The sequence below is a fragment of the Nesoenas mayeri genome (assembly GCF_963082525.1).
Source record: "Nesoenas mayeri genome assembly, chromosome: 1".
NCBI classification, from domain to species: Eukaryota; Metazoa; Chordata; class Aves; order Columbiformes; family Columbidae; genus Nesoenas; species Nesoenas mayeri.
The window spans coordinates 5,712,671-5,731,277 of record NC_137541.1 but is presented as its reverse complement, the minus strand read 5'-3'; positions in this window follow the sequence as shown (position 1 = coordinate 5,731,277).

The window sequence follows — 18,607 nt, the reverse complement described above, 5'->3', positions numbered from 1 at the left end:
GAGTGCCATATTCATGTCACATTGCATGGGTTATGGTAGGAAAAATATAAAAGATAAATGTAGCAGCTCCATATTTACAGAAAAGCCATCAATAGCTAATCAAATTAATCTGAGGTCTGTGACACTGGACATTTAATTCAGAAAAATTTATCAACCATGTTTACTAAGCAACCTATGAAACACTTGAACAACCTGCCCACCAAAACCCAGGAAGCTCAGAGACATGTACAGGTCATTGAAAGATATATTAGCTTATATTCTTCTCAGATAGCAGGGCAAAAACTGTAATCTATTGTCCAAATTCTACCCTCAATACACTTTTGTGGCATCCACAGGTAGATTCCAGCCCTGTGAACATACCCTGGTTGGGATAACATCAGCCTAACTATCAGTCTGATGGAAGTCCTCCTAGTTTTCCAGAGGTCGGTACTCCTCTTTGAAAAGCCAGCCCCAGAGAGCTGGTTGTGGAGCTATGATTACAAAGAAAAGAGCGAGGTGTCAGGTGGGCTTAAAAACCTCAGCTTTCTGTTTTTCGTGATTACCTACTATAATAGGTTTATGGAAAATCATAGTTATCCGATAACAATTTCACTAATGCACACCATTACTAAGGATGATTCCTGACACATAAGTCCAGCTGAATCCACGGAGTTGCAGTTGTTGTTATTATTGTTTATATCTTTTGGAACTCAGCTTATTTTAAGGTCACAGGCACTCTGAGGTAACCCTGAGTTACCTTAAGGTTAACTCTTATGGTACAAATCAAGGTACCTCTAGCTTATGCTATATATATTTGGTGAACTATAGTAGACGTTTGTGTACATTTGAAGGTAGTGGCGAGTTGGGGTGATTTGCCCTAATGTCATCCTTATGTGGTTTAACTCAAGCTTGTAATACAACCATGATAACTGCTTGCTCACTGCCCCTTTGTCCCCCCAAATAGAGAATTGAAAGAGAAGGGAGAAACTTGGATTGATATAAACACAGTTGAATAAAATAATAAAATACTAATACACTACTAGTAAACATGTATATCTAAAATACAAAGAGAATATAAAATAAAAGATACTTGAGGCAATTCCTCGTGAACTCTGTCCACACCAGGAAACAGCACCTGGTCCTAAAGCCGATCCCGGAAAAAGAAAAGAAGAAAAAAGGCAGAAAGGCCCAGAGGACTCTGCAAAATGGCAGGATGGCAAAAGGCCAAACTAAAGAACGTCCTGAACAGAACTGCCCCAAACAAGTCTCTGAGAGCAAAGAGAATGTGAGAGAGACTGGAAGATCCCGACTCTCCTTAAATATGAAACATGATGCTAATGGGATGGAATACTCTAACTGATCAGTCTGAACGTCAGTCAAGCTCTGCCCTGTCTATGCCCCCCTTCCTCAATGCCTCACACCTGCGGGCAGAGCTCAGAATGTCCTTGGCTCTCAGACCAGAGCAATTAAAAAAAAAAAACAACAGTCTGTCCCAGGGTGTTATCTTCTTGTTCTCAAACTAAGTCCAAATAATGACTGTGCTAGTTATGAAAAATAAAGGAAAAATAAATTTTCTTTCTGCAGAAAGAAAATTGACTCATTTTCAGTCAAACCAGCACACATCCACAATTAAAGAATTTTCATCTCACTCTCCCTGAAAGCTAAGAGACTTTACTGTTATGGACCACTTTTTGTGTGGTGAAGCAGACCTTAGTCATTTCACCATAACTCTCATAAACTGAGATCCACTATGCAAACAAAGAATGGAAGAGGCTTACCCAGCCATGTATTCCTATCCCAGTTCTCAACCCCAAACACAAATGCAACAATCTTTGTCTTTTGTGTCTTGCTTTGGCCACGTTGCCCTTCTTTGTGCATCCTTTCTCTGGTTATTTCACATCAAACATAAGCTACTTATCTTCACCTTAGAGGTTTTTAGTAATTCTGATTTGGTGTCTTTCATGGGATACACCATGAAAAACTGAGCAGGTGTCCCACTGGAGAAGAGCAGTATCAGAAACATCATGTTTTCTTTTCCACACATAGATTTAGAGAAGGTTCCAATATCTTTACTCTTTTTAATGTTGTTAAGCAGTTTCTTTCTTTTTTTTTTTTTTTTTTTTTTAATGGCTAGTACTGTGTCTGAAGGAAGAATTTGACCTCCTGCTAATTAACTAATGTCACCAGCAGGGTTTCTATTTCATCACAGCTTTTAACCATTTCTGCAAGATTCATCATGCCCGACAACCCTCAACTATTTCTGCCACAGACAAGTGCTATCTATATGTCTAGAGTCGCCTATGAACAACAACAGTGACATGATACAACACAGTGATGCTGTGACTGGGAAGAAAGCAAAATTTTTATGCCTTTTTGGACATCTCTGTTTTGACAGATGCAGAAATAGACCCATATCAGCCAAAAGTTCACATTGGTCTACCAGCCATTTAGTGAAGATACTGTGCACAGACACAGTATCGTGCCTGCATGCCTCTGCAGCTATTATACAATTACAGGCTAACTTCAAACTGAAATTGCTGCAATATTTGAAGAAATCATGTCATACCTCTTTTCAAGAGTCTGTTGTTCATAAGAAGTTCATAGTCCAGCTGTAGATAAACAGACTACACAGGCACTGCCGACACAGATGGTATCAGCAAGTCCTGTCTGCCCTTATGGGACAGAGCAAATCCAAGAGTGTTCAAGAGAGAAGCTCAAGATGACAGATGCCACCACAGGGCACTGAAAGATGCCTGTATGGTCATGTCGGGCTTTATACAGATGATACATTGTAGAATTCATGTCCAAACATTAGCTCGGCTTGGACACAGAACACCATTTGGCTGAGGCATACGTAAATTCAAGGCTTAATTCAAAATGTACTTAATAAATGTATCCGGGGACACTGAAGACCATATTTATAAAGGCATCTGTGCACCTTCATCTGTACACAGGCACCCAGTGGAGTTTGCAGAAGTGACTGCAGAGAGGTAATTATGTACCTAAAATCCTGCTGATTTCAGTACCATTGAAGATCTCAGAATTAGTGCCTATATCCATGAGACTTTGGAAAGCTTTCCAAGCTCTCCTCTCCATTTTAAGAAGTCTAAATATCTCTAGCAATCTAATCCTAGTAGTCAGAGAAAATAGATGGCACAGCAAGGTACTGAACAGGGTTCTCCCAAACGAAGAACTAAACACCAGGTCCAAGAAAAAGGTCTTAAGTCTTATTTTTTTTGGTGCATGGCCCCAAAATGGAAACCCAAAGTACAGCATTAAGCCCTTATGCTCTCCCTACCTAATGCGTAAAGAGCATTAGTTATCTCAGAGAGTGGAGCCTATCCATCCACCTCCTCTCTGGTCCTGCTACAGCCTCAAGCCTGGAGGCTTAAAACAAGGAAGTCTGCCACAACTGGGAGCAGCCCTGGGGCGAGACTCCATCGTGCATCGGAAGCCACTGAAAGCAAGCCAACTTGGAAATGCTGAGCACACAGGGTGTGCCCAATCTCCAACCCGTCCTCAGGTACATGAATCAGGTCTGTAAAACAAAATATCTCCCTCCACTTCGGTTCCAGAGGGCCGAGCCCACTCCTGAGGGGAGACATCTGGAAGCACTCAGAAATGAGCTTTGCTCACTCTTTTTGAAAGGCAGACCAAGACAGGGGTGCATACACCTTCTTTTTTTGTTTTTAATCAGGAGACGAGCTAGCAAAAACGCTGGCCCATGAAGTGAGAAATCTGGCTTTGGTGCCTTCTTCAGCCTGGAGGGATCCAAACCACATTTCCAACCTCCCAAGAGAGGGCCCGAACCAACGGGGGTAAAGTGAGGTTGAGATTGGGGAGATAGGATGCGCAGCCGCCTTTTCTTCTTAAAGCTGCACAGAAATGCATTCCGGGGGGCATGAGGAGATCAAAGAAACCTCCCTTAACCCAGACGCACATAGACCACCGCTCAACAGTCTAGCGGTTAGACTCTCAGCTGGCTGACATGAGCTCTGGGTTAGAGTTGCGCTAGTTAATGCCTATTACATGAAAAGTAATCATAGGGTAAAAAAGAACAGGAACGCATCTTGCAGCAGGGAGAGGAATCTTGTATCTCTCCTTGCCTTTCCTTCCCAGAGTTGCCTGTATCAAAGTCTCAGGAATCGGGGAGCTGCAGAGAGTTTTGGGATATAATTTTTGACAGGGGTTATGTGATTCTGTGGATTTCTTTGTCATTTTGTTGGTTGTGGTTATGAACGAACCAGTGAATGAAAACATAGGTCAGCTCACTAACTTGGTGTTCCAAGCCCAAGAATGAGATGTAGTAAACAGCATTACAGATTAGAGGCACGTAAACATCCGTGCACATGGCTTTTGACTTTTTTCTGCAATCTAACAGTAAGCAGGATTTCTTTCCAGCAAGTTTTGGGTTTTTTTTTCCCCTTTTTTGCTGAGACAATATTCCCCAGAATCACATAAGAGAGAGGGCATCTAGTCTTGCTTGAACCATGCAGTGGGTCCTGTACCTGGGACAAAAACCCAAAGATGCTCCCAAAGCATGAGACTCCCAGTAAGTCTCCACTGACAGACTGGGCCAACCTATCTGACTCATGGGGCAGGTGAGGAAGGACAGGGCTGCATTGCCAGCACACAGGACATCTGCTTGTCCATGTGGGATCAAGTGGTGATGGTGAGCTGGGTTACTCTTAGGCTCAGTCCTTGAGACTTGAAAGATCAATTCCTTTCTTACCCCACAAACATCCACATTCACTGCTTTTCATGGCTCTAAGTCAAAGACCTAATGCTCCCTTTACTAATGAAAGATAGGATTAATACTCATGAACACATCCCTCAACTTCTTCCTCCCTTGAGTCCAGGAGGAGAGGAACTGGTGTATCCAGCACCAGACATCATGAAGCTTCAGGTAGCAGCTTTCCCTCCAGAAAATTATCTTTTACTCTTTTTTTGTGGGCATTTTTTGGCTTTATTTATGATCTGAGGCTGAAACGAAGAGAAGTTGTTAGTCTGCAGCCCAGCCAATATGAAGAACTGACAACTGCAGTCAAATTCTCTAAATATATCCATGTAAATATATTTGCACTTACCAGTGTGGGCACTGCAGATGGCTGTGTAAACATTAACAACAGTTTTTGGATGTAAAGCCCTGAAATGCTTGTTCAATTTTTTATTAGCACCGATGGAAAGCCTTCATGCTGTATGGGAGTGTGTGTTTTCATATATGCACCATATTTAGAGATGCCCTGGTAGCTCTCATGTTTAACAGAGAGGCTCCCTAAACACAATCTCTGGCCTTGCCGCCTACACTAGACTTTTAGGCATGGAAAAGGAGCAAAGTTAAACCATCCCCTCCAAGGTGGAACATGTCTAAGCAGTTTATGGCCTGGAACCCAGAAATTCCCATGGCTGTGATACGCATTCACACGCTTTCTGAAACAAAATTTCTCTTACTATCTGTGCATTTTCGCAAATTCTCCCTATCTCATTTTTCAACATTTACATCTATCACCATTCATCTTGCAAATTAAAATATTTCTGCGTGACACCCTGACACACAGGAGAGAAGGGGAAAAAAAAAAAAAAGGCGTTTCTCAAAGTAACAGAACTACAGAGCTTTTCAAACTTCCTGTTTCATAGCACTGATAGAAAAAGTACACTGAGTTCCTATGAAGCACCCTCCTGACATTTCCAGACTTATTAGCCAGTTTTCACACTGACTTCAATCAACCTCTTTAATCCTCCAAGGAAAGAGCATTTTTAATTCACCGATTGGCTGATAAGCTTGAAGCCAAAAAATGATTTACACGTAGATGAATTGTGCTTACAAGATGGAACTTCGAGCATTAGAAGCGGATCTGAATTTCCTATCTGTCATTTTATTTGCCACATTCATTTTTGCTCTGCCATTACCCTTGCTGATTATGATCTTTCAGCGCTATTGGGCTCCTGCTTCCACAGTTTTTAATCTGCCTTTAATCCCATAGATTTTAAATATTCCCCGGCACCGAGAGACTGGAGGCAATTAACTGCCCTTCTGATGCTCTCCTTATCAGTTGCCTCCTTGTATCTCTCAGAAGCAGCCTCAAGACACTTCCAGGCTGACAAATACTACCAGCATTTCTGATGAAGCAGCCGCAGCAAATGCAATGTGAAGTCCAGCTGCGTAACCTGATTCTAAAAAATCTAGTCATGCAAAAAAATAAATAAATGTAGCTCAGGCATCTAAACTCCTGTTCCATTTTGACTTGACAGAAATGGAAATAAACAAAGCATTTCTTTAAGTTTTTAGGTTGTAGATTGTTCGAGTTTTTCCTTCGGTTTTGTTTTTGTTCCTTTCTTTCCTTTTTTTTTTCCCTGAGAGGTAATTTCTGTCGCTTCCAATCTGATTGCTGTCTCAAATTGAAAAATGAAGCCTGTTTCCTAGATCTGTCTGAGCACTTCTGATGCCCAGAAAACAGATCTGCTGGACAGCCAAAAATTCTTGGGTCAGAATCCACATCTTTTTGTTCTCAAGCACTAACAATGAAAAATCGGCAGCACTAGTTCACCCACCACTAGTTGATGCAGTGTGAATTTTCCTACCTTTCTAAGGGTTGTCCATGCAAATTTGGACTGTGTAAACTCAGCTTTATGCATTTTTCCACTACATCAAAGATTTGATACTACAAATGAAGAATCAAATCAGTGACGCAGCTCATGAAAACAAGATGTTTTTCATTAAAGACCATCTGTTAAATCACTAATATATGTATTTACATAGCCCTTCAAGAATGCTAAACTTTCACCCAAATAAGACACACAGCAATAGCTGCAAAACACACAAAATTAAATGCAAAGGGCCCAATTCTATGTGGCTTTGCACTTAAGGAAAACAATAACACAACAAAACAAGTGAAAGTTGTTATTATTTTCTTCTCCTCTGTGCAGGCATAAATTTCTAACTGTGACTGAAATTTTAAAGATAACTAGTTTTTCTAGTAGCATATATATATATATATGTAAGTATGTATTTATACTTATATACATATGTGTATCAGTATCATAGGTATAGACAATTTATACTTCATCTTTAGTGATAATACTTTGACTATAAAAGATAGGAATACTCTACTTGATTCTTAAAATTACCATTACTGCAGCTCTGTAAGCTAAAAGTATTGCATGAAGTGGGAAATTTGCCCAGAGTAAAAATTCTCATTCTTGCCTTGTTCCTGTGATAGCTAAAAATGGCTATGTGGCATTTATGATTATCTATTTATTATCTTAACTTCCTTTTTCCATTTATAAGCCCAAAATAAAGGGAAAAGTGTGTGGTAGAGGGGGGGGAAGAGGAGACAAAAGCCCTGATGAGGAAGAAAAAAATTCACAGTTCATTCTTTGTGGAATATAAACCATCAGTACTTGGCCAGAGCAGATGTCTTCCCAGCTTAGAATTCTGTTCTAAGAAAGGCTGAAAGCAAATACATGGAGAAGAACATACGAAAAGTGCAGGCACATGACAGTATTTCCCAAATTTCGACAGCAATTTGCAGATCGAGAATTTCCGAGCCAGAGTTCGTGTCCTTGTATTTAACAACTTTAAATAGCTTTCTCTTCCATTAACTTCTCCTAAACCATGTAGATTTTAAGCATTTGCGATATCCTGTGACAGTGAGTTCGGCAGTACAGATACTTGGCAGAGCTGCTGATGTTTAGAGAAGATCTGCTGTGGTATATCACATCGTACCGGTTCATTCCAAGCACCAGTTATATATCAGATCCCAAAAAGGCACAGAAACACAAATTCTTGGAGTAAATGTTTATTCCTCTGTCTAATTGAGTGAAGGCATTCCAACTAAGTCAGAGGAACCTGAACGATTCCTACTTGCTCAGTAGCTTATCTGAGGTTAGTGGATCTGCACTGATTCTCATTAGCGGAGAACTTAGCTCAGTATTTTATTTTCGAACATGGCTTACAAAATTACAAATTCCATTCCAGTCAAGCTGATATATTGTGCTCACAGCTGCAGGAGCTGAGCAATTAAATTGATAATATTTGATGATAGTGTATGTGTGTGGGGGGGGAACATATTCGATTTTGTTTGGCTCTCAAAACAAAGTCTCTGATTTTTGCAAGGTTGCAATTCCGTCTCTCCATGTGCAATTGAGCCTGTCTTTTCCCTTCCAAAGGGAGTGCCTGCATGCTGGAATTAAAATTTGTTCATGACTATCAGACAGCAATCTATGACCGATTTGTTCTTACAATCTTCAAGGCAGGTACAGAAGAATCAACATAAGAACAAGTTTCTCTTTCCGTATGCATCAGTTTGCAAGGGCTGTTCAGTAGGTCAACAGGTAGCTCGCTCTTTGTGCCATGAGTTTTCGGTGTCTTAAGGCAGAACACCTCAACAAATCCCCGGGAAGAGGTACATTTCTTAGGTGGACACATCTCTCATGAGAACTGGACCATGAGTAACATCTTCATTTCCCAGACCCCTAACCAAAAATTACTGGCCTAGACTAGATTCGGACAAACAATATCAAGGTTGAAGTACTTCACTAAAAATGTCTTTCTTTCCTTTGCTTCCTCTGCATTCTTGATTAAAGACAAGAAAGCAGCCAACGGTCTACCTTGGATCCTGAGCCAAAAGTGCCCGAGTCAATGAAAACTCTTTCAATTGATGCCATAGCCTCCAAAATGTATTGCCAGTGAGGTAGAATGACATTTGCGTGGCTTGCGCTTTACTTGTTGTTAACCCCAGCTGTATATATCTACAGGCAAAATAAAACATACAGAAAAACTGTTCTTTGCTCTATATTTGTGCAGTGTCTAATGTATTCAAAATAATGGACTTTGAATGTTACAGTAACAGTAATCATAATTGTACTGGTAATGCATAGTTCTGCTGAAGAGTTTTCTATCTGCAGTGACTGGCATTGTTTTCCATCATAGCAAACAATTGTAATTTCCATTACTTAGCATTCATTATTAGCAATAATAATAGTTGGGTTTTGTTGTTGTTGTTTTAATTAAAGCCTGGGATAATAAATAGGTCAGCAATCTTTTAAAATAAATACAGAAAATATTCATTGGGATCTCTTCTGAGCTGAAATGCACCAGCACAAGAGCAGGATAGGACAGAGGAAAAGGAAAGGTGCTAAACTGATCCTGAAATAATCAGTGCTAGTGTTAAGCTAAAGAAATATACAGGTATATATATATATATTTATAGTCAGTGATTATACATATTAAATTCACAATACAGCAGACGGGTTTGCATTAAAATAGGTCGGGGTTTTAGAGGAAATAACAGAGCTTTGATTAAATTTCAGATTTTGTTGTTGCCCTTTTTCTCGAGAAAATGTAAACAATTACCCAACAAAACAGAAAATTGTGGTAAGAGCAAATAGACCGAAGGAAGAAACTTTGTTATATAACACGAAGAACCTGTGGTAACCATCCCCAGTGTGTGTTGTTTGCTGTGACTTACAGCTTTGCTTAAGCATTTTAAAGATTCTTGCAGGTCTTTTTCAAGCTGCCAGCTCTAGCCTAGGAATTATGGTAATGTGCCACTTCTGAGCCCTCGGCAGGATTTGCAACAGAGAAATCACATCAGCCTATGCTGATTAACAATTCCATTCCATCCAGAGATTTATATAAAAAAACTATCTTACATTTTGCTTTTTAATAAGAACGATCGCTATCTCAAATTGAGTCCCAGCAAATTTTAATAAAGGCCCAAGGTTGAGTGGCATTTTGCATGCTGATTTAGCTGTGATTGCTTGCTTTTGATGAGCACCAGCCGGGCATGTATAGCTTTCCTCAGAGCAGGTTTAAAGACCAGTAGTAAGGAAAAGGATAAAAATAAAAACTTCCAACTGAAATTCGAGGTCTTTTCTCTCTATGATTGATTACTGAATAAATACCTACACATATCTCTGCATTCAACCCACAAGTAATATTCCCTACAGCAAAACAGCTGTTTTAATGGCTTTTAATATACTCTTCTGTCAAAATATGTTAAGTTTGAAGGCTGCAATTATTAAAAAAAAAAATGATACAATCAATCTATTTATCTATCTACTTTTGTGACATCTTCTCAGTTTAATCAGTTGAATGCGGACTGGAGCAAACCAATACTTTTATTCTGGCAGTTTTGTATTTATATGAAGGTCCCCATTTAGCACATTCTTTGCCTTTGTTTTGGATAGCACCATCAGTGCTCTGAATAATAGTAGCATATATATGTACGATAAGGTTTCAGTTTTCTGTCGTTATGCAATAGAGACTGTGTCTATCAGAGGACTATTAAAAAAAAAAAATGAACAAACTGTCAGCATATAAGCTTTTGTATGTATTCTTTGTGTTTTGAGTAAGAACATGCATTGGAAATATTTGGGGGAAACTGTCTTTACTAAAAATACGAGGGAAAAAAGGACAAAATATTTGAAGTCAAAGCTCGGTGGCAGTGTGTGTATGTGCCCGTGTATTTGTGTGTTTATGCATTATGAAAGCAGCAACGCCATAAAAGTGATCAGGTAAAGCATTCCATTTGTTTTGATTCAGCTTTTAGGGTTCTTCTTTTTCATCCCTCTCGATAAATTGTATTTCAAATTCTCTCATTAAAATATTAACCCTTTCTTGCTCCAACTTGGGGAACAACACAGGCAAGAAACCCTTTCATATAGGAACCATCCATCATCATTAGAAATAATGATCCTCCCACACAGTAACTAGTGCAATGTACGTGAAGGAGCAACTAATTCCCACCCAGTTTCCTTTGCCTCTTTCTCTTTGAGGGATTGCAAATGATAATTTAAAGAAACAGTGAGGGAAAGACGCTTTCAGTCACAGAAAAGCTATTTCCATCTTGTAAATGGTAGATGAGACAAAAAGAATCCCCTATGATCTCTGTGGAGACCTGGTCTTATTTTACAGATTAATATTCTGTGTCACTTTAGCATACAAAGGGAACTATTTTTACAAAAACGTTCTTTTTTCATAGGAAGCAACGGAGAGAAAGAAACAAAACTAATGACAAGCCCCCTGAGAGGTAACTCCTGGTAAACTGCCTTTAGCCTGCCTGATGTGCTGCTGCAGCCTCTTTGTTAGGTGGATCTCCTGCAGGAATTCAAGTCTAAAGGGAATGAGAGCAACGAGAGCTGAGCTACCTGCTATTGGTCTTGTCTAAGGTTTCAAATAGCTTAAACATATACTTAAGCCCAGTGCTTAAGCCCATTTACTTAAGCCCAAGCATATGCTGAAGCCCTAGTCATTTTAAGTGAATAAGCAGAGATTCAGGTCAAGATTTGTTCCATGTGACCAGGGCTCTGCACTAAGGTACCTCTGCAGCTTCTCTGTGTGTTTTGTGAATAGAAGACCATATCCCAAAGCGAGATTCTGGTATTAGGTGGGACTAATACCTCTCTAGTGGTGCCCACCTCTCCATCAAGAGGCTTCATGGAGGCTTCCCTTCCTGAAGGGCATCAGTGATTGCTGATGACACCTGGCAGAAAAGACATGAGGTGAATATCAGCATCCACAAAAATCATAACTCCCGAGATTCTCCTTCCACCACCTAACCCTGGAGGTGGTTCAGTTCCTCAGGTGCCTCCCAGTTTGGCTTGGGTAGCCCCATTGCCATCTGGCATGGTGAGGCAGAGTGGCATCGGAGCCCCCTGCAGGGCCCAATCCTGGAGGTGTGCTGGGAACACACCTACCTCTCACTCGCAGGATCACACCCTTCAAGAATGCAGTCATAGTTGCTTTCTTCTTTTAAATGCAGCTGCTGGAGGAGGAGACAGCGGTGCCAGTGCCCTCCGTTCCTGTAATAACCTCAGGATTAAAGCTCTCACCCAGGAAGTGGGACAGTGGGCTCTGGGCCCTCCTCAGCCCCAGGGGCTCAGAGTTTCCATTTCCCATGAAACCGTCCTAAACCCCAAGTTATCAGGTGAGGGTGAGGTGCAGGGCACGAGGAGGATGGGAGGAGAAATAATGTATTTCCTCATTCTAGCTATGCTGATGAGTAGAGTGAAAGAAATGAAAGAGGCATGGTACCCCAAGGTGACTTGCAAGCAGAGCATGAGTACATACCCTAGTGATTAAAAAGAAGATTGTCTTAAATTTCTGTTTCCACATTTTTGCTGCGTGAGTATTTTGCACTACAGAGCTGTGGACTGGAATTTGAAGGCTGTAGACAATACAAATCTGTAGTAGAAGACCCTTTATTCATTAAATGCCTGCCTGAGTCGCTCTTAGAATTGCAACTCACCCTTACCAAATCCAAATCTCATACTCCATCCAGATAAACAGGCATCAGATTGGAAAGAAAAGGGGAAAAGCCCCAGAACCCCAACATCTCTTTCTCCTCACAAAAGGTCATGGGAATCTCTTCGTCTTTCCTGCACAGTCCGACAACTTGACCAAGGAATGCAGAAATGCTTTCTCCACCCAGTGTCACCTGCAGTCTTGTGGTTGGGGTACTCCCATAGCAATTGGGAAATGTAGGTTTGAACCTCCCAGGCAAAGGCAAACCGAGAACTTGTCTTGCTTTTCTTGGGCAAGTGGTTTTAACCACCAGAGCACAACATAAATGGTGAGAGGCTCCTCCTTTTCCTTTGGTGACTGCCTTTCTGAGGGAAGGAAAACTAAGTTTGCTTTACTCAGTCCTTTGAAGACCTGCTCAGAAGAAGCCTGAGGGCTTCACCTTGTCCGAGCTGTACTTTCCTGCAGCACTGATTCGGGCACTTCCACCTTGCTTTTTCTTTCTTGACCACTTACTGCTCAGTGTGGGGCTTGAGAATTACTTTTCTAAGGCATTAAATGCTCTATACACACTGATCTGAGGTCTTAACACTGAGTTCGGGGTTCATTCTAGGCACATGTGCCCAAGAGTTAGATATTGCCATGAGTTGTCCCATTTGGAACAAGCACTAAATGCTTTGTTTAAGGTCCCATGTTAGGACCTTATGCAAGAGACAAAACTTTCTCAGCTAGTAGATCAGTGAGGACTGTCTACTTTCTTCTCTATTCTATGATTCCATGATTCTCCAAGTCACACCTTCAAAAAAGTCCACAGAGCTAAAACCAAGCACAGTAAGAGTAAGGCCTCCTCCAGCAAGACACCTCAACCCACGTGGATGACTTCAGCCAGCTCCAAGACCTGCTCCAAGTGCCTCCTATCCTGGTCTGGATCAGGCCTTAAGGACAGAGTTGAAACTTCAATAAAGGTTTTTATGAAGGAAGGAGGGATAACATACCACAACAGAGATGCCACTTAAAAAAATTTAATGACTTAAGGCAGATACTCAGAACCCATTGAGATGACTGTGGGATGGCCTCAAAATGCTCTGCACCCTGGCATGGATCCAGTTGGGCAAGTCAACATGTGCTTCTTTTATGGGATATAACCAGGTTCAGTGGGACCACTCCTGCTTGTAGTCAAGAGTGGGTTTAAATGCACAGCTGGATGCAATATAAAACACTCAATAGTTTTCCTAATTTAGCTTAAAAATGTATAATAGGGTGTAAGGCCTGGCATCAGAGGTAGCAGAAAAGTGAAACTTCTTATCTGCTGGAATTTTTTATGAGAGTAATACCAGTTTATGACTTGTCTCAGACATTTACTTAGGGTTGAGAAGTGTCCTGAAATGCAAGTAAATATGTAGGTGAGAAATTAAATGATATTGTTTTCTTCATTTGTCAGGAAAATACGTTTCTGATATCACTATATCACTCTGTCTTACTGCTGTAATGTGCCATGGGAGAATAAGCCACCACTTTCCATTTCTTGTCTTTTGAAGTTAATTTCCGATCCTAACAGTAAATCAGAGTTGTGTAATCTTGCTGATACATTACAGGGCAATGAAAATTTAATTTTTAATAAGATCTTTACTTAAAAAAAGTACTTGCAAAAACGAAGAAAGCCGTGTTCAATCAAAACTGGGGCTTTGACATGCAATGGCTAAGTTTAGAATGAAAAGTAACATCAAAGAGCTGTCTTTTAGTTTAATTTCAAACAGCACATGCCACCTTGGAAGGGATAAATTCTGGAACATTTCTGTAAAATCTAGAAAATGCCACTTAAGCCTAAGGAAATCTAAATAATAACCAAAATATAGCACTTGCTGGGGAGAGAACACAGAGGCATCAAACTCTGCATGTGGTCTTCAGGAAAAGTAGCACATATACATATGAGCAATAGTCACAAGATTATGTTCAATGTATACAGTCAAAGGACAGTGTCTGAAAATCCCTGCATGCATCTCTTCTGCTACCTGACTTTCTAAGGTATTACTTGAACAGACTCCCAGAAATCTTTTCATATTTGGGCAATACCTCCTGCCATATATCACATAGGAAGTTTAAGCGTCTTTTGAGCTGTACGGTGAAAAAACAGGTGGGGTCATCCAGTAATTGGTAAATTGCGCATGTAAAATGATTCCTCGATTGTGAAAACCATGCAAACTTTCTTGACCCAAACAGCACCCTCCACATTGATGGTCATGTATGCATTTTCTGCAGGATCTGGCCTATATGTTTTGTGAAATACATAGGTCCTGGCTGAAAATGGAGCACCAGGAGAGATTCAACTGGATAATTCTTAAAATTCTTGCAGGAGAGTTGATGGGCCTGATAACAAATGGAGACTGTGAATATCATTTTGCACACAACAAATGTGACATTGTGCCTACTTCCCAAGAGTCAATTAAGGTCATCAGTCTGCTTTCATGGACATTAGTTCTGACTCAAAACACTTTCCAAGAGAAAAAAACCACCAACCCCACTTCCCTTCGATGTGACAACTATTTTTACGACAACACTTTCACAGTACCATGAGCTTCTTCCTGTTGTTTTTCAGGCCGAAGAAAGCAGCAGCCCTCAGGCAGGAACTCATGCAAAGTCACACGACACCCCAAACATCCAGACCATGATTCCAAAAAAGTCAATTTCAAGCATCAGTTGGAGCCTGGACCCGTTTGACTTCAATACTTTATTTTAATGGAACATCTGCCTCATGTTGAGCTGAGCAGCAGTGTCAGAGAGATGCTGAAGAGTCCCCTCTGGAAGAATTATCCACTGAGCAGATAAAAACTAGTGTCTGTGACAAACAACAACCTTTAGTCAAATCAGCACATTCTAAAGACCACATTTTTTCTCAAACTAGGCCACAATTCCTATTCGTGCTTTCACACCATTGCTTTGAGACCGATAAGATGCTATCAATGGGCCCTCTAAGTACTAGAGAACCATTTTAAGAGGAATCACTGGGGCAATTACCATAAGCAGTGAAAGATATGGTATTTATTGATGGGAGATTAATATTGGCCACAATGCAATTGATTTTTTTCCCTGAAGCTTTATTTTCAAGTTCTTACAGTGTTATGTGGCCTGCTGTGGTCTTTCAGGTTTCTTTCCCTTTTAGATATGAATTTATTTTTAACTATCATTCTAATTGGCTGGAATCCTTCCAAGAGTCTCCAATTTACTCTTAGCATGTTTGAGATAAATTGCCCTAATTTAATTAATAAGAGGAATGATGAGTTGAAGAAGCTGGGAAGCAGGATCTTCGTGTTACCAGGTTTTGATGTAAACAGCCTGGATGTAGTAAGTCAGATCTTTTCCATCTAAGGCGGAAAGTACTGCAAAGCTAAGAGCTAGACCTAATCACAGGACTCAGCTATGTAGAAGATAAGCACTGCAATGCCTGCATTTTAGGTTTTGGAGGCTGAGAAAGAAATTCAAAACCTAGAGTTTGACTACTCAGCTCTCATTATGCAGGTGAAACAATTTCAGCTGAAAACAGATCAGCCAAAAAAACCTGACTTGCTGAGCAGTTTTAAGCTTCCCTGTAGAAACGTGGACCTTGATGTAGAAAACAGGGATGCGGGAGGAGGACACAATTTTCCAGCAAATTTCTTCCCCTAGATTCTTTAGAAGGCTGAAAGAAGCCAAAACTTGAGATTCTTTTTTCCAGTGGGTAGGTGCACATGGAGGTGAGTACAGCGTTAGGTAGCTGCCAAGTAGTTGGAGCAACTGCCGATGAGGTACGCAAAGGGTTTTGTGTTTCCTCGGCTAGAGAAAATGCTGTGTCCCTCTTTCCTTAGCCCCATGTGAGGTGAGATCCTGTGAGGGATGTTGGAGGGCCACTTGGACCTGTTCCTGGACCTGATGAGCACCAGAGATCACACAATAGGGGTGGGTGCTGAGTGGGAATGAAGATCGAGGCTTCATATTTAGGCACCTGCAGTGGCACTTAGACACCCGTGTTCTTTGTTCTTACCAAAGCTTTGGAAATGCTGCTTTTTACTTGCTCCTGGGCAGCCATAAATCAAAATCAAGAAGATCTTCAAGGATGAAATTACAGAAGGGAAATTACTAAAATGAGATGATTTTTGAGGGACTTTGTTTTTAAATGTCCATGCCAAGAAACAGACCTGGTTTTCACTGCATCGTGCTTAATTATATTTTAAAATAGAAACATTCTGGGTGTCTTTAGACAAAAGCAAGGCTCCCCATTTTTTTTTAATTACATCTAGGAAGCAGAAATTTAGATATTTAAACCTAAAATCAAAATATTTTTGTTTAATTGTTTGGAAATAAAGTCTTTTTAGAAAATTTATTTATGTACCTTTTAGCTCTGCTATCCAGTAAAAATTGAGGGGAATAAAAAGCCATGCTAAAAACACCTTCTAAGAGATAAACCCACCAGTTTTGAGAGGTTCAATAAAATGAAGTGAGATAATTTTAGCCTTAAAAAAAGTTTTTTAAAACACAAATCTTAATGTTCTTTTAAAACAAAAAGAGGTAGTTTCAGACACACTCCAGAATTAAGCAAAATCAAAACCAAGGAAAAGACAAAACTTTTTTTTTTCTTTCATTTTTTTTTCTTCAAGTCTTTCTTCAGTTCTGCTTGTCTTTGAAAAATGCAAAATATTCTGTTGCCTGCCAAAAAGCCCCTTGAGGCAGGCACAATGCCTTTGCTGGCCAACATGCGGACGTATAACTTCCCAACCTTGCATTCTTTCCACACACAAAATTCCCACTGATTTCAGTGGGAGTTCTGCACAAAAGGACAGAGTCTTTGGGTTAATGCAAAACTATGAAAGGGAAGAAAGTGCTTACTGTACTGAGAATATGCATCTGAATTGGTTTTATCACAGCTGGCAGGGCAGTAAAAGAAGTTTATGCACAATAAACAGTTCTTATGGTTAGAGTGACGTTGCTCATTCCTAGCCTAGAATTTGGAAGGAGTTATTATTTAATAAAGTTTAATTTGATGAAGAGAATATTTTTAACGCCCTAAACTGCACTCTATAAAGATGACTGATAGGCCCAGCCCACTCACAGAAAGAAATGCAATTAATTGGTTTAATGAACTCACCACATTAATTAGCTAATGTCTGAACAGTTTCAGAATGCAATTGAATGGGCAAATCCTGAAGAAGTTGTACTCTGGACTAATTGCCCCCGAGGTCCCTTTGCTCCTCTCCAGCTGTAGCAGGCGGTTACCAAAACGTCCACACAGGACAGACATAACGTTCTCCTTGCCTGCAGAGGTTGGAGCAGGAGAGCTCTGCTCCATCCCAGGTTACTGAGAGCATCCAGTCCCATAAGGGCGACGAGAGATGGGTGAGGAAGGTGCTAATGGCATAAAAATGGGTCTTTCTTGCCCATACAATAAACAGCAATTCTCATCATCTTGTAGACCATGGTGTACATGAAAGCACTGGAATAGAAGAGCCCAAATGTGGCTTTTCTGACCTTCTGGCTACCCTTTGGCCAGGTCATTTGCTGCCAGGATGCACTGAGGGACACGTGCCAGCATATTTAATTGCACAACGTGACTCAGTGTGGCCAGCGGTGTCAACCAAGGTCTCAGTGTGTGCTCAGCTCCGGTTTTCGGGACAGGATTCTTTTGTAGCTCCACTCAGAGCTGCACAACATGGTCTTCAGGTCAGTCCCGGCTCTGGCCACACAAGGAGTGGATAGGGCTGGATGGTGAAGCACCCCAACTTCTCCATGACCTGCACCTCCCTGTGGAGAGAAAGACAGGCTGAAAATGGGATGGGTGCAAATGCTGAGCTGAAGAAGTGCAAGACAGGAGTTAAATGAGCATTAAGCATCTGCATTAAGCAAGGAGGCAGATTTAACAGGTCTACCTTTTCTCCATCATTTCCCACCTCGGCCCTGAAGTACAAGAGCTGCAAATTGTCAAAAAAGCCCTGGCTAAAATGGCACTAATGACATTTATGACCAGATATGACAAGGGCTACGTTACCTAATGTCTGCAAGTTCTTTGTAGGTCATCTGATAAGCAGGTGCCATAAAACATATTTTAGTCCGCTTCCTCTTTTAATCTCCCTGGTGCGAAGTATATTTAGAACAGGGAAACCCCACATAAGCAGGACACTAATATGTGACACAACTCTGCAGCCTCTCGATATCCTACAATTTTATCAGATGATCAAAGAGGAAGCCGTGAGCTGGGAGATGGAAGTAGTGCTCATTCACCTCATTTGGCTGCCTCGTAGTGGGAGCTTTGCTTCTGTGAAGACTGACGGATCAAGAGGAAGAATAAAAAAAAGACACACTTGGTGTTAAAGGGAAGCCTGTTTATGCCTATAAGTAAGAAAGCTTGCTCAAGAA